Source organism: Thermobia domestica, chromosome 10 (genome assembly GCF_964235325.1).
Source record: "Thermobia domestica chromosome 10, izTheDome1.hap1.1, whole genome shotgun sequence".
NCBI classification, from domain to species: Eukaryota; Metazoa; Arthropoda; class Insecta; order Zygentoma; family Lepismatidae; genus Thermobia; species Thermobia domestica.
In genome coordinates, this window is record NC_137463.1 from 243,034,226 (window position 1) to 243,049,666 (window position 15,441).

The window sequence follows — 15,441 nt, forward strand, 5'->3', positions numbered from 1 at the left end:
AATAACGTACCACTCTGTTGTCACTGTACATCGATCATCTAACAGTATAGTTGCTACATGACCGGTCTTAGAGAAAAAAATATACCATTATGACTTTACCCAACCTCCGTGCTTATTTAACTTTCGTAAGTACACATGGAGCCCCTGGTTCGATCCCAGCTCGCGCCAAGTGAACTTTGTAGCGGACAAACACCGTGTGCGTGGGTTTCCTTGGGGTTCTCCCGTTTTCTCTCACTTTCTTCATTCCACCATATCATTCATTTCTCATCATCACTGTCTCCTTTAACCTAGCCGGCATAACCGTGGGAAGTAAAATTCAAAGATTTCATTTCATTTTTTCCGTAACTAGAGTTTCATTTTGAAAACACTATACTTTCGAATTCTACTTTTTTTCGGGACCATAGTTGTAAATCCATGTTTCGTTACCTATATTATGAAGTCTTTACTTTGCCCCTACAAAAATATTTTATGCATTTAGTGGCGTCAGTCCACACGGTCATCTTATTTCCCAGGCTTAAGCACATATGGGGCCCAGCGACTGCAACGCTTAGGGAGGCCAAGATAATCTTTTCTAATGGGCTGGTCTGCAGTTGATCCAATCTTCAAGGTTCACCGAATTTCCTCGTATGTAAATGGCGATTCTCTGTCACGAGATTATTTACTGGTGCGATATATTCATCCGTAATTGCGGTGCTAGGGCGCCAAGAGCGAGGCAGCGTTTAAATTCGTAAACCAATTAAAAACATTTGCGTGAGAAGGGGCAGAGCAGTGTTCGTAGTTTAAGGGAAATTTCGTAGTCAAATTGAGCAAAAAGGGGAAAAGGGAATTTTTTGATAAAACGTGAAAATCCAGGGAAATTCTCGCGCTGACTGATTGACCAACATAAATGCTTCAATCTTTCTTTGTTTTTCAGAATTAGACCAATACAGTAGCAATAGTTTATGTGTGTGTTCAAAGTAGCATTGTTGCCTGGGTGTATTTGTTTTATAAAACAATATGAAGGAAAAAAATAGAAGAAAATAGAAGCAAAAAGCAAATGAACAAAACACACGTGGTTGGAACTTCTTTTAATATAACTAAATTAATTTTATCACAGAACTTCTGTCATATGAATTGGATGCTCGAGAAACTAGGGAAGATTTGATACGAAAAGGGAAAATTTTGAGTAATTTGAGGGAAATTTTCTGACTTAAACCTATGAACACTGGAACAGAGTCCCCGAAACACTTTTCTAAATGTCACTGCTTTTGCGTTAAACTGTACTTAAAATCGTAAAAGATCATTCCACGAAAATCACGTCGCTCGACGTCTATTTTAGTGATGAGCGCAAGAGTCTTGGTCTTGCAGTTTTTAAAAGAGTCTTGCATGCAAGACCAAGACCAAGACCAAGACCAAGACCAAGACCTGGAATCCCGATGCAAGGCCAAGAACAAGACCAAGACTCTTGCGCAAGAGTCTTGCACAAGTGCCGCTACTACTTAATTTTTAAATGTAATATAATGTAAAAAGGGGGAAAATCATGATACCTTTCACTTGAATTTCCTGGCTTCAGTAAAAATGTCGCTGGAGTGAACATGTTCCCAGTATTTTATGCAATTCGCGTGAATGCCCCTGTAGCATACAGCTACAGGGGCATAGCCACTCACGTGGATTGCATACAGATACATGTTTTCTGAATCGGTTATTTGCGTTTTCTGTAGTTATTACTCGTTTTCAAGGCACACAGGTGTCATTCTAATCAGAACATGTTGCATTCAAAGAAATGTGTCACTGGTGCTCGGTCACTATGCATTTGTGCGTTTTTAAACAATGCGGGAAATCAAACACTATTCTACAGGTGCGTGTGTTATCTGGAGTAAATTTAAACCTTTGCCCTTCGAGCTGGTAAAGTTTGTCGGCGCATACTGGGATAAACATAGCAAAAGAGGAATTTGTTTTTCACTCTTCGGTTGCTGTAAGCGTGGTGGGTCAGTGGTAGAGCGTTCACCTTTGGTGCATGAGGTTCCTGGTTCGATCCCAGCTTGCAGCATGTGAGCTTTTCGTGGACAAACACCGTGTGCGTGTTTTTTCTCGGGGTTTTCCCATTTCCTCCTACTTTCTTCATTCTACCATTTCATTAATTTCTCATCACCATCTCCCTTAGCCGCAGTGTATAATCATATGACGTTAAACTAGATATTTCATTTCATTTCAAAAAATATTAGTGGTGTTGTTCTTCCAAAACTACAGAGAAATGTAGTACTGAACATGGGTGATTCCGTGCACCATAGATGCCGATTACATGGGTATGGCCTTGGCTCCGAGGCTCGAGCACCCGTTTTAAATGTTTAATGTATGCTCATAAAATTTATATCGAAATAACATTTTCATGTCATTGAGAGAAACTTAGTGCATGTGACCGCAAATTTGATTTCGTGGGCAGATGCTTGTACGTTGAAAAATTGTTTATCAATATAACTTTTAGCCTCCTTAGGTATACAGCACATCGAGGTTTGAGCGATGTAAATTATACAATAAATGATCCATATTCACAAGAGATGATATATGATAAATTATACAATAAATGATCCATATTTCCAATAACTTGGAGTTTGATGCCATTATTTTGTATTTCTTATATGGGTCAAAAGTATTTATGGAAATAGAGTTTACACAAAAGACATACGTCCAGTCATTTTCAATTTTCACTCAAATTATTCTAAAATATTAAGAGGTTTGCTTATAATCACTATTATTTTAATTTTCTCTCTCTCTCTCTCTCTCTTTTTTTTTTTTTTTGCAAACATTGCTAAACATATAATCATCATAGCTATTCTGCCCTCAGGTCACTTGCTGCTACTAAGATGCTTCGATGTACACTTGCCCTCAGCTAGTCTCTTCGTCTTGACGTCGCAATTTTCTGTTTTAATACCTTCCTTCAACTACAGTCTCCTTCGTCCCCATCTTCTCTTTCCTTCCACCATAGTCTCTAGCTCGTCTCTCATAATACAGTTACTCCTCAGCCAATATCCCCACCAATTCCTCTTCCTCCTCTTAATTACATCTATAAATATTATTTTCTTCCCTACTGCTACCATTTTTAACGCCTAATTTGTTTTCCGTTTAACCGAGCTAATGTTCTCCCTTTTCCCTCCATGCCCACGTTTCGAAAACCTCCATTTTTTTTTCACCGCTTTTGCGTAATGCCCATGTTTCTGTCCCATAGAGTGCATATTAGAATCAGTAAAACAAAATCTCAATATTTAATTGAAAATTTGTTCAATGCAAAGATTAGGTAATGGTGGTTGAAAAGAAAAAGTAATCTGACGCTTTTAATTTTAGAGTGTAAAAGTAATTTTGAAATTTATAATATTTCAGTAATCTGTGCCGTCTTGATTTCCTTTCATGCGTCTCAGGGGTAGCCTCCCTAGTTTGTGTATTGATCTGTTAAATATATATATATATTACGAAACGTTATGATTTATCTTATAAGTAGTGAAGCGTGGGCACAAAGGTGGCCTATGTTGTACATTATCATACTTACTAGAAACATACGTTATATTTCCGTTAGTATTGGCCAATGTAGACTTTATTATCCCTTATATCCAGAGTAAAATTTACCTGTGGAAAGCATAAGATTTCTTAAAAGCAAGACTTGCAAGACTCTTGCAGGCAAGACCAAGACCAAGACCAAGACTGGATGTGCAAGACCAAGACCAAGACCAAGACCACCCGGGTCTTGGTCTTGGTCTTGCATTTGGTCATCACTATCTATTGTTGCCGACTGACAGACTCAAACTAACCTTAATTTTCAGTTTAATTTTCCTCTAATTTTCAAACAAACAAACTTGCAGTCTTGCAGTTATACTTTTCTCCACTAGAGGTTATGTTTCAGAACGGCAACGCTGGAGCGCTTAACGACAGAACAGCGAGTCATAGTGAAAACTTATTACAAATTTGGTGAATGTGAATTCCTACAAGTAGAGAAAACGAATGTGGAATGTGATGATCATCGGCACACCATGATTACTAACCACAAAGACAACACATGAAAATCGTGTAACGTTCAGTGTTACCAACTTGCTAGAAAAGAAATGACGGTCATTTCAAAAGTTGCATTCTTTATGGAACACCCTGTAGCTACTGCACGCTGACCATTTTAGACTGAAATGTGAAGGCAAGAAATAATATAATATAAAAAATATATATATATATAAAAAACACATCATTAACAAACGTTTACACAGCAATATTTACAACTTAATTTTAAACAACTCGAATCGGAACGGAGCAAAAGATACGTACGGTAGATGAAAGTCTGTTGAATTCAGTAATAAGCCTATCAGTGTTGCCACAGTGCTAGCTCTAGAGTGGGCTGAAAAATAGTACCAAATTGAAACAAAAAGGGCTGAATTCATTTTTTTATACCAGTGTAATACATGTCTTTATAACATTAAACTAAAACAGGTAAAGTTCTCGAAAATTAGCTCCTCCCCCCCTCGTCCAAGAGTCCAAATTAAGAAAGTGCTCTATTTAAAAATTATTTTTTAAAAGCATCCAAATAGGAGGACCCCGAACAACCGTGAAAGTAGATGAAACTCTTCTCGCACGTAGGAAATAAATTATAACAGAGGCTGCAAATTAAAAGGGAAAACAGTTATCATCTTCGATACGTATTGTAAGAAAACCAAACGCCCTTCCATTTCAAAATAATCAATAAACCAAAATGGTATTATGGCCATATATGAAAAAATATATATAAAACGAAGAACAAATCAATTATCTCCGAGTTCGTGGGTAAACGGTATGTTATAATAAAATTTTAAAATACAAATTATTGCACCTTATTCTTGCTTATTTCACGACCGAACGAGGATAATAGGCTGCAATGTTTGTTAAATAGTGCTGAATTGGGTAGAATTGTACCAACTTTTTCACAAAAGGGGCTGAAAATGGTACCAACGGGCCCAGCGTGGTACCAACGGGCCGATGAATGACAAGAAGGGCTGAATTTGGTACGATTGTACCAAGTGTGGCAACACTGAAGCCTATACATGAGAACAGTCATACCAACCTCAAACTTTACAAAATCCCATCTAGAAAGGTAGAAATTTCCATTTTCCTCTCGATTTTCCCATATTACAAAATTTATAAAATGTGAGAAGTGAAACTAATGTATGTCATTCACTTTCTTCAATATATAAGTAGACAGATTTTTTACGTTAATCAAATAATTTATAAATAAGTAATTATAAGAAATAATTGGAAATGGTGACGAAAACAAAATACAGTTTGTTGTTAGAACACTCGTTTCTTCCTATTTTTTTTTTTCAACAGCAAAGTTGTTAATAAGTTCTTTGGTGCTTGTTTATGAGATTTTCAAGTCACCGCTTAAATCATTTCCTTGATAACATGCATTTTACAGTTAAAAAAAAAAATCTGATAATTAGCATTGATTTCACATTTAGTAAAGACTCAGTAATCTACTTCCCATCCAGAGAGAATTTCGTTAGCGTTGATGAAGTAACTGTATGAAAAATTCCGTATATACTAACATTTCTACAAAAATTTCCTTTATTCCTATACGAGAAATTGTTAAAAGAAAAAAAACAGGGATTTTGCCAAGAGTTGGCATCACTGCATGAGCGACTTTTGAATTGTTGCATATCTAGCTTTAGTAACATAGTTTTATTCCGAAAGTATGTCGTAGTTGACCCACCTATTGACATCACAAGCATAAGAACTGAGCGTTCTACCACTGAGCCACACACAAGCAGCCTTTCGTCACCTTGTTGCATGGGTGATATTGGCACATAAAAAGAGCTTATTGGAAACAGTGAAGCCATATCTAGCATCTTGGTGCTAGATCTAGCATAATCCACAAGCATTTAGCATCTAGCATCTTGACTTTAGCATCCTGGCCAAATCTAGCATAATTTCATTTTACCCTTTGTTAAAAAGAAAAAACGAAAATTTAGATGGTTTAAAGACCGTCGGGAATTATTCTTTTTAGTTGAAGCGATGGTTGGAGCAATGAAACCAGTCAGTATTTCTGCGGTTGTAATTTTTTGTTGAATTCAGAGCAAACGCAAATGATCAAAAATAGCAAACGTGACTCTGCAAAACATATTTACTTAGCCATAGTTTTATTACTGTAAACTGAAACCTGAATATGTGGTTATCTGGGATGTTTCTGTCCCTTTCAATGTACAACTTGAGAGGGAAGCGATATGAGCATCAGGGCTGTCGGAAGCGGCATGTTGTGTATATATTTCTTAAAAAATGTTATCCATTCATAAAATATAAATTCGACCATCCTCCCCTATAACGTGCCATTTACCATAATTCCTGACAGCGTCATGTTAGCTGTACATGAATACAGTTAATACACTTCATTAAAATAATGAAGATAAATAGGGGCGGGTCTTTAAAATTAGTTAGGAAAGATAATTTGAAAATCTGGCATAATTTACAAAAATCTAGCATAATTCAGACCCGTGTTGGGCATCATCACGAGTCTCGAGTGTGGCAACCCTGATTGGAAATCGAATTGAGAAAGCTCGAGGAAGTGAGGAAAATAAAAACAAAGAAACCGTTAACGACAAATTCATGTAAATGATAGTACAAGAAAGAAGTGTCATCAGCTACTCTTGTTACATACAATATGGGATTATTCTTTGTTTATTGGGAGTTTAATGCACTGGGTAGTCTTTATCAAACGTTAATATATAATTCACCGTGGATTTAAACTTAAGATTCTATTACTGGGGATCAAATTCAGGCTTACTTGCACAGAAATCACGTGGGTTAGAAATTTCGTTGATTGTTTTCTCTTTAGAACAGTGGTCCTCAACCTATTTTGACTGACGTCATACTATACTGACCTTCTAAGACATCTCGATAATTATTTAGTACTTTTATTATAAATAATAATAATAATAATAATAATAATAATAATAATAATAATAATAATAATAATAATAATAATATGTATTATAATAGTGAAAACCAATTAGTTTTTATAATGACTCTATATAGTACTGAGGATTATTGTTACCGCTAGAGGTGTTTCGTGGTACAGTCTGTCTTGATTTTAACTAATTATTATTAAATTCTTCATATTTTTAAGTTCTAAAATTTCGTGACACACCAGCAGTGGCGTAACTACAATGGAGCGGTAGAATAGTTGCTCCAGGGCGCACAGCAAAAGGCGCAAGAGCGTAAAAAAAATTTTTAAAAAATACGGAAAACTGTTCCTTATGCAAAGAACATTTGAAAACATTTCAAAAGATACGTCATGACTATTAGCCGTTAATTGATAACAGCCAATAACGGGAGCGGATCCAGGAATATTTGAGAGGGGGCGCACGCCTGAAAAATAAACTTGAGACATTTTTTGATATTTGATTCGCTAACTAAAAATGTCGAGACCCGGGTTCGATTCCCTACGGGAACTAATGTGGTTCGGATTCCACGTTCATCAGTAGGTCGCGTCTCATATAGCCTCGCTGCTGGGAGGGACGTTAAACTCAAAATCAACTCAACGACTAAAAATGTGGACTGCAGTGCTTCATAATACATATTTATCTCCGCCCTTCTTTAGGCGGCATTGAGGAAAACAATGTTCAACATGAGAGAATCCAGGATTATCATGAACTGGAAACGCATACCTGCAACGAGTGGAGAAAGCACTCAGAATCATTCTTTGGAGAGAAATTTTATTATTATTATTATTTTTTTCTTTTGCACAGCCTTTGCACAAGCACTTCATTAGGGATTAATTTATATATTTTACTTCTTATGGAGGAAGCGCAAGCCTCCCGCCCCCTTTCTAGATCCCCACTTGGCGATACCGTTTTAAAAAAGAAAGACATAGGTATATATAACGCAGCCGCTGAAATGCTTGGGGCAGGGGCGGGTATGAGTAAATCGATGATCGATCGATTCAGGACGCAGTAAAACTAGTTGCGCCACGGAACACCATTGTGTCGCGACACATCGGTGGAGAACCACTGGTTTAACATATAACATCCGGTCTGAGAACTGAAGTTACATGAGATTGGTGTTACCCACGAGATGAGACGAGACGATAAAGGAGGATGTCTTGTCTCGTCTCCTAACATTTTAAGAAGTCCAATCTCGTCTTTATTCTCGAAGATTTTTTTCTCCTCTAATTTTGTGAATTTATATACTTTACTTTTGGAACCAGTCTTGGTAAAATAATACTAATTAAAAAGGAAAACACACATCACCCAAGGTCCTAACTAAAGTTAAATGATTCATTTGTATTTATGTATTCGTTTAAATGATTCATTTTTATTCTTATGTTGGCAGCAAAACTATGCGTTCAATGCTCTCCCACAGGAAATTGAATCCGGGACTACATCTAAAGCTGTAATGCTAAGTCACTTTATTTATTCTAAACAGGACTCTTGTCTCCATGGCCCTCTACGTCCAATCCAATGCCCCAGAAACTGTGCTTCCAACCAGTCCCTAACACATAATGCATAATAAGGAGGTGCTCCATCTTGTTGGAAAAAAGGCAGAGAAGTCAGCATTTAGCTTCAGCAGTGACTGGAACACCTGTTCCTGCAGCATGTCAAGATATCTCTTCCCATTTAGGTTTCCATGGATGAAGAATGGCCCGATGATACGAGTGTTCCATATCCCACACCATATCATCACCTATACGCACCAATTACCCTCGAAGCATCTGTCCATGCTGGGTTTGTGTCTGACCATAACGGTAATTGTTTATTGATCTCACCGTTCACATGGAACTGAGCCTCATCACTAAACAACACACTAAGAGGAAACATGGAATCGTCGTTACACTTAATCACAGTCCATTCTCCAGATTGCAACCTCCTATCTGGATTATTCTTCGTTAGGTATTGCTGCAGTTGGAGTTTCTATAGATGCCACTTGTTTGTGTGCAACACACGGAGTATCGATCTCTGAAACTGCATCTAACGTCTTGTACTGCGTTTCGGGCTTCACCAAAGATACTATAACTGCTGTTGCTATTACCTCATCCGTTGCAGTCCTCGGGGATGCATTGCGTTGTTTGTCGCGATACAGATCCAGAAACTTGAAACTTCTGCAAAATACGCGACACCCTGGTATGTGCAATGTTATTCCTCTTTGGATGCCAGGCATTGAAGTCATCAGCGATGGCTCTGACATTGCCTTCCCCGCTGATGAGAAAAACTTCAATCCTTTCTTTGCGAGTGAGCCAGGTTTCATCACCTGAAAAGACAAATTAAAACCCATTACATGATGTAATATGTAATGTTTACTTCACAAATTTTCATTATTGATTACAGTTAGGCGAAAAATAACTTCAGATTCGTATTTCTGGTGAAATTTTAGCCTAAAATCATGGCCCCTTCACATTTGAAATATTGGACTAGAATGACAAGTGGCAACTTCTAGTGCGCTCCCGTTCCAATTACCCACATTTGTTTGTGTGTTCGTCCAGGGAACAAAAATCTCAAGATCCACCGGAAGTGGTAGAAAACAACAATTTCCGCTTTTCCCATTAATCACTGAACAGCGAAAATGCTAGTATATCGCGAGAAACAGTTTCCTGCAATCTATTTAACTTCCCAATAACACACTTCGTATCCATCTTTAACTTGCTAATAAAACCGGAAGTGATAGTAATTCACTATAACTTCCGGTTTCAATGTTGATCTAAATAGAGAAAAAACAATAACAGATAGAGAGAAGTGCTTTTGGGATCGATTTAGAATAGGTACCATCCCTCTTAAACCTCTATTCAAACCAGAAGTGGCAAAAATAAACCACTTCCGGTTTTAACTTTGATTGCTATAGAATAAAAACGGTAATACATAACGACTGCAATCAATTTAGCGTCCCAAGAATACACTCTAATCTCTCTACTAAATTAGAAGTGGTAGAAATCTATTACTACTTCCGGTTTCAGTATTAATAGAGAAAATATCGCGTCATACAAACCAAACTTCTTTAAGTGGTGTACACGTGACACTATAACTTGATTTGTAGTATAGTTTTTTCTACAAGATTAGTACTTTTCTTTACCAAAATGCTCATTGTAACTTCCTTATCACACTTTATCACCTGGGAACGTAAGATGAAATTTCACTTAATAAATTTTGTCGAAACAAAATACTGTTATTTTCCCCTGGACTTAGGTGGTAAAAAACTGTTATGCGTTGTAAGTGTTATATTTGTACGTATTCAAGCTAGATGTATCGGGTGGTGAACTCGATTTTTTGTTTCTTTTTTTATCAGGTCAACGCAGGTTAAAGCTCGACTAAGCGACCTTGCGTGCGAGAACTTCTTATTTTACCACCGACAGGAATGGAACGCACGGGATGTTGGCGAATTGAGATCACGCGCTGCACGTAAAAAACTAACAAGATAAAAGAAACAGAACAGACGTCCTATCCTCGACCTAGGCGATTTTTTTTTTTAATTCTAGCCACGCACCCATGTATGCAGCTTCCATCTTAACGGTTTAATATTTCACATGAATAGATAACTACGTAAGCCTAATTGCAAACTAGTTATTTCAACTATTATTTTTCAAAATAATTGTGTTGTACTAGAAGTGTTCACGCGTTACCGTGTGGTTAGGTTGCGTACCTTTAATGCGCGTGATTGCGGATTCGATTCCCGTGAGGTGGCCCCGCGTAGCGTAGTCGCTAACTCTCTCCGGTGCGAGCGGTTCCGGGTTCGATTTCCGGCGGGGGCATTCTGCCGAAAAAGTTAAAAGCTTTTTCAGGCCAGCCATCCGGAATGAGGTTTTCCTGGGTTTTCCTCATTCCTATCAGGCAAATGCCGGGATGGTACCTAACATATAAGTCCCAGGCCGCTTCCTTCCTTCCTTTTCCCAGGATAGTGTGATCGCCGAGGGACGTTATCCCTGAAACGTGACGATCTAACATGGCCGTAGATGCCGAAAACCCAGAAATCAAACAATCCTAATCGATTTCCGTGGGTCCCCAGATTTTCTAGTACTGATCCAGTTATTGCAGTTATATAAATCTTGAAAAAAAAAAAAAAAATAGAGCCAAGTTCTCGTACATTAATTACTTCGTTCGGGCAGAAGAACAATTAGGTTCTGAAACGATGCCATTTTATATTGAAATTCGAAAATCGGAATTGAAATTTGCAACTTCATTACTGAGAACAACTTGTCAGGGAAAAGCCTCTGGAGGCGATACTTTTCCCTCCAGAGAGAACAAAAATTGCAAATTCCATTTTCCAAGTTTAGAGTTTCAATAACACTATCCGATCTGAAACTGGAAAATCTGAAAAGATGTCAAGTTTCATTAAAATGGACATGCTCATATTGACTACGACCTAAAAATTCTATATCTCATCTCAATATTGAGAATTTGTGTAATTATTCATAGTTGTAATCTAATGACAGCGGAAATGAACTCTATTTTAATTGTCTTAAATCTTCAATGGCTCCTTAAGTATAATTTACTTTTTTCTATTGTTTTGTTTAATATTTATTATTCACTACATAATTCCATTGCCATATTTGCATTAAAGTGTTACAGATTCAACTGTTTAGTGTTAATGTTATAAACTAATTTTGAAGTTTGCTGTCACGACAATAGCGGTAAATTGGGGTTAAGTTCCAAAGTTGGGCGTCTGTTTCCAGCAAAATTTTAAAAATTTACAGGAAAGATATGAATAATTTGATCGTTTGTGTGCTTGATAATATATAAGAGTCTCGAAAAATCTGTTTATTTGTTATATATAAGCGGTTATAAACACGGGACTATACGGCGAGCGGAGGGAACTACTTGGCGCAAGGTAACCAAACAGTTGCATTGTGGAAAAATAACGAGCATTTATGTTATTAACATGGCGAATGTACAAGGGCAATGAACTAACAGTTTTAACATTTATGAAGCAATCAGGGGCGTCATTTAGGGGGGCAGGGAGGGGCATTTGCCCCCCCTGAGTTTGAGATGTATATAGATTTTATCAATAGAATAGTAGTAAATCAGTGAAAAACGCGAAATTTTACTTATATCAAGGGTCTTGCCCCCCCCCAAACAAAATTTGAAATGGCGCTCCTGAAAGCAATACGTTGATAACAAGCAACATCTTTTAAAAGTTTGTGATGAGTACGGATTAATGAACCTAACAACAAATTGCAGAAAATGTGGAAAGAAGATGACAGCGAAAAAACGTGGCGAAAGCGGACGCCCAACTTCCGAATAAATGCCGTAAATTGTTTTGAATAATTAGTTAACAAGTTACCTAATCAGTTAATAAGTTATGGATAGTTTTACAACTGGGGGGCCAATACAAAGTTAACCTAACCTAATTGAAGGCATTTATTCCGAAGTTGGGCGTCCGCTTTCGTCAAGTTTTTTCGCTGTTATCTCCTTTCCACACTTTCTGCAATTTGTTATTAGGTTTATTAATCCGTGCTCTTCACAAACTTTTAAAAGATTTTGCTCGTTATCAACGTATTGCTTCACAAATGTTAAAATTGCTAGTTCATTGTCCTTGTACATTCGCCATGTTGATAACATAAATGCTCGTTTCTTTCCCACAATGCAACTGTTCGGTTACCTTGCGCCAAGTAGTTCCCTCCGCTCGCCGTATAGTCCCATGTTTACAACCGCTTATATATAACAAATAAACAGATTTTTCGAGACTCTTATATATTATCAAGCACACAAACGATCAAATTATCCATATCTTTCCTGTAAATTTTAAAAATTTCACTGGAAACGGACGCCCAACTTTGGAATTTAACCCGAAATAATTGTTGATATTAAACATGACTACTTCGCTTTTCACTTCTATTTTGTTTACAAAGTTGCCAGATCGTAATTAACTCTTGGTGTTTCCTATGTTTTCTCATACCACTGTTTTCTTACCCTATTAATTACATACGAAATACTTGTTTATTAAATACGAATTATTATAATTACTTCACAAACTTTTGCCAATAGCGTCAACTTTTTTCACTCTCAGTAACTTATTAATGGGGAAATTTTATTTCTTAACATCAATTGAAGGGAAACTCCTCCTCAGCCCCCAGAATTTCGTACTCTTGTCACTGAATCTCAATTCATGTCATATGTTGGCAATCACAGCTATCGAGAGAAATCACACCAATAAAGACTTACATTTTCTTGCTGCAAGCTAAGGAAAGAAATTCAACTAATTTTCTAATGTTTATATACTGCTTTCCGAAGCTTGTTCACTCAGCTTGTAGCAATAACATTTATTATTGTATTGTTATTATCGTTATTATTTACCATTGTGACTTCGCACAAGGGCCTCTATAGTCTTGTTGATTCCTTAATTTCATGCGACATAAAATTCATGCCATCGACGGTTCTTCAACCTCAAATTGACGTACGGTTCGGACTAAGGGTTGAGATTGATGACTGACAAACAAAGTTCTGGATATATAGCCTATGCCATTCATATACATAAATGTGGACCAACAATTTTAGGTAATAGTAGTCATTTTGATTTTGCGTATCACATTCGTACGAAAAATCGTGACTTAGTTTCGTAGTTAACGATAGTTTACGTTAGATGGCAATAAAAGCACCGTATGATTCTGCCATCTATTGTTTATCTTTAAAACTACTTCACTTGATAATTTATGTGCTGTAAGTAAAGTTTTGGAGAAAATTGTCTGTTCATGTTCATTTTGTAATTGATTGGAGAAATGTGACTTAGGCTAGTTTTAGACGGAAAGCATTAATCATAGCATTTCTCGTAGCAGATGCGCTGCCAAAAATCTCGTATAATATTTTATGGTATCGAAAGTATATGGTGCTTTTACACGGTAGCATTTTGATAAGCATCTTGTCTTCGCAAACAAATCACTGGAGAAGAGCGCAATTATGGCTCCGAAACTAAAGCATGAAGTACCGGTAGCTAAAGCTATAGTGGTTGTAGCAACATTCTCCCCGGTTATATTAAAAAAAAAAAAAAAAAAAAACGAAAACCACAAAGAAGTTTGTGGGCAAAGATTTGGTTGTTGCGGACGGATGATAATATTTCAGTTCTTTCTATGGTACAGAAAGAACTGAAGTCTAAGGATCCTATTGCATGCAAGAACTTCCTGCGCAGGGGCGTCATTTAGGGAGGGCTGGGGGAAATTGCCCCCTCCCCGAGTTTGAGATCTATAAAGATTTTATCATTAGAATAGTAGAAAGTCAGTGAAAAACGCGAAATTTTGCTTATATGAAGGGGTTTTGCTCCCCAAACAAAATCTGAAATGACGTTCCTGTTCCTGCGTATGGATAATGAAGCCTTCGAAAAGTTCTTTGTACGTACAAACAAGGATGCTCCTTATATTTTTAAATCAGCATAATAATAGCATTCCAACTTCAACTAAGTTTTCTTTAATACAAAACAATTTCCTACACAAAGCAAGAGCATGGATATTTAGCACAAAATCTTTCGCTTCCTTTTAACACATCACGGCGCTGCAATCGGACCAGAAATGCTGGGGAAAATGCTACGAAATAGAGCAGGTTTTATCGACAAGAAATGCTATAGGATATGCCATGGCATGTGAAATGCTATAGCATTTGCTACTTTACACGGTAGGATATCGATTATACGATTTTTGCTAGGAGAAATGATACGATAATCCTTCCATTTAAAACTAGCCTTACATTTGTATTCAGGGACGCTTGCAGATTTTTTTCCTAAGGGAGAAGACCAACACACAAGCACGATCATGAATATACAGTGGCGTAAATATAAGGTCCCCGCAGATCCCGCATTGCGGGAGGCCCCAAACCATCACGGGCCCCCCAATCGTGATGTAGGACGTAGAGAAGGGGCCCCATTCCACGTCTGCGGGGTGGTCCCCAAGCCCTTAGTTACGCCACTATGAATACACACACATTTTGGTACAAGCGTGTATATAATACATTGTATAAAACAAAATAAAAAACAGTTACCCACATATCCTGATTAACTGCAGTAAATAAATTATTATTATTATTATTATTATTATTATTATTATTATTATTATTATTATTATTATTATTATTATTATTATTATTATTATTATTATTCCAGGTTCTGGGCCTGGAAATGTTTCTGTTGTTTTTTTCAGACCTGGAAATGTTTCTTACACGTTTCTCGATCTTCAGCTTCCTCTTTTAACTTCCAATATTTTCTCTTACTTTTCAAATCATCAATCAGTTGTATTCCTATTCCTCGCTCTCGTTCCATCTTTGTATCTATTGCGATATGGAGAAGACCATTTCTTAGCAAGATTTGTCCAATCCAACTGGCCTTTCTACTGGATACTGGCTAAAAGCGTCTTCTTCTCTCTTACCAGTTTTAAAACATCTTTGTTTGTTATTCTCTCTTCCATTTTATCTTCCTCCAACACCATATTTCGAAGCTTTGTGTGTATTTCTTCTCGAATTTCCGTAATGGAATGAAATCTTTGAGTTTTAC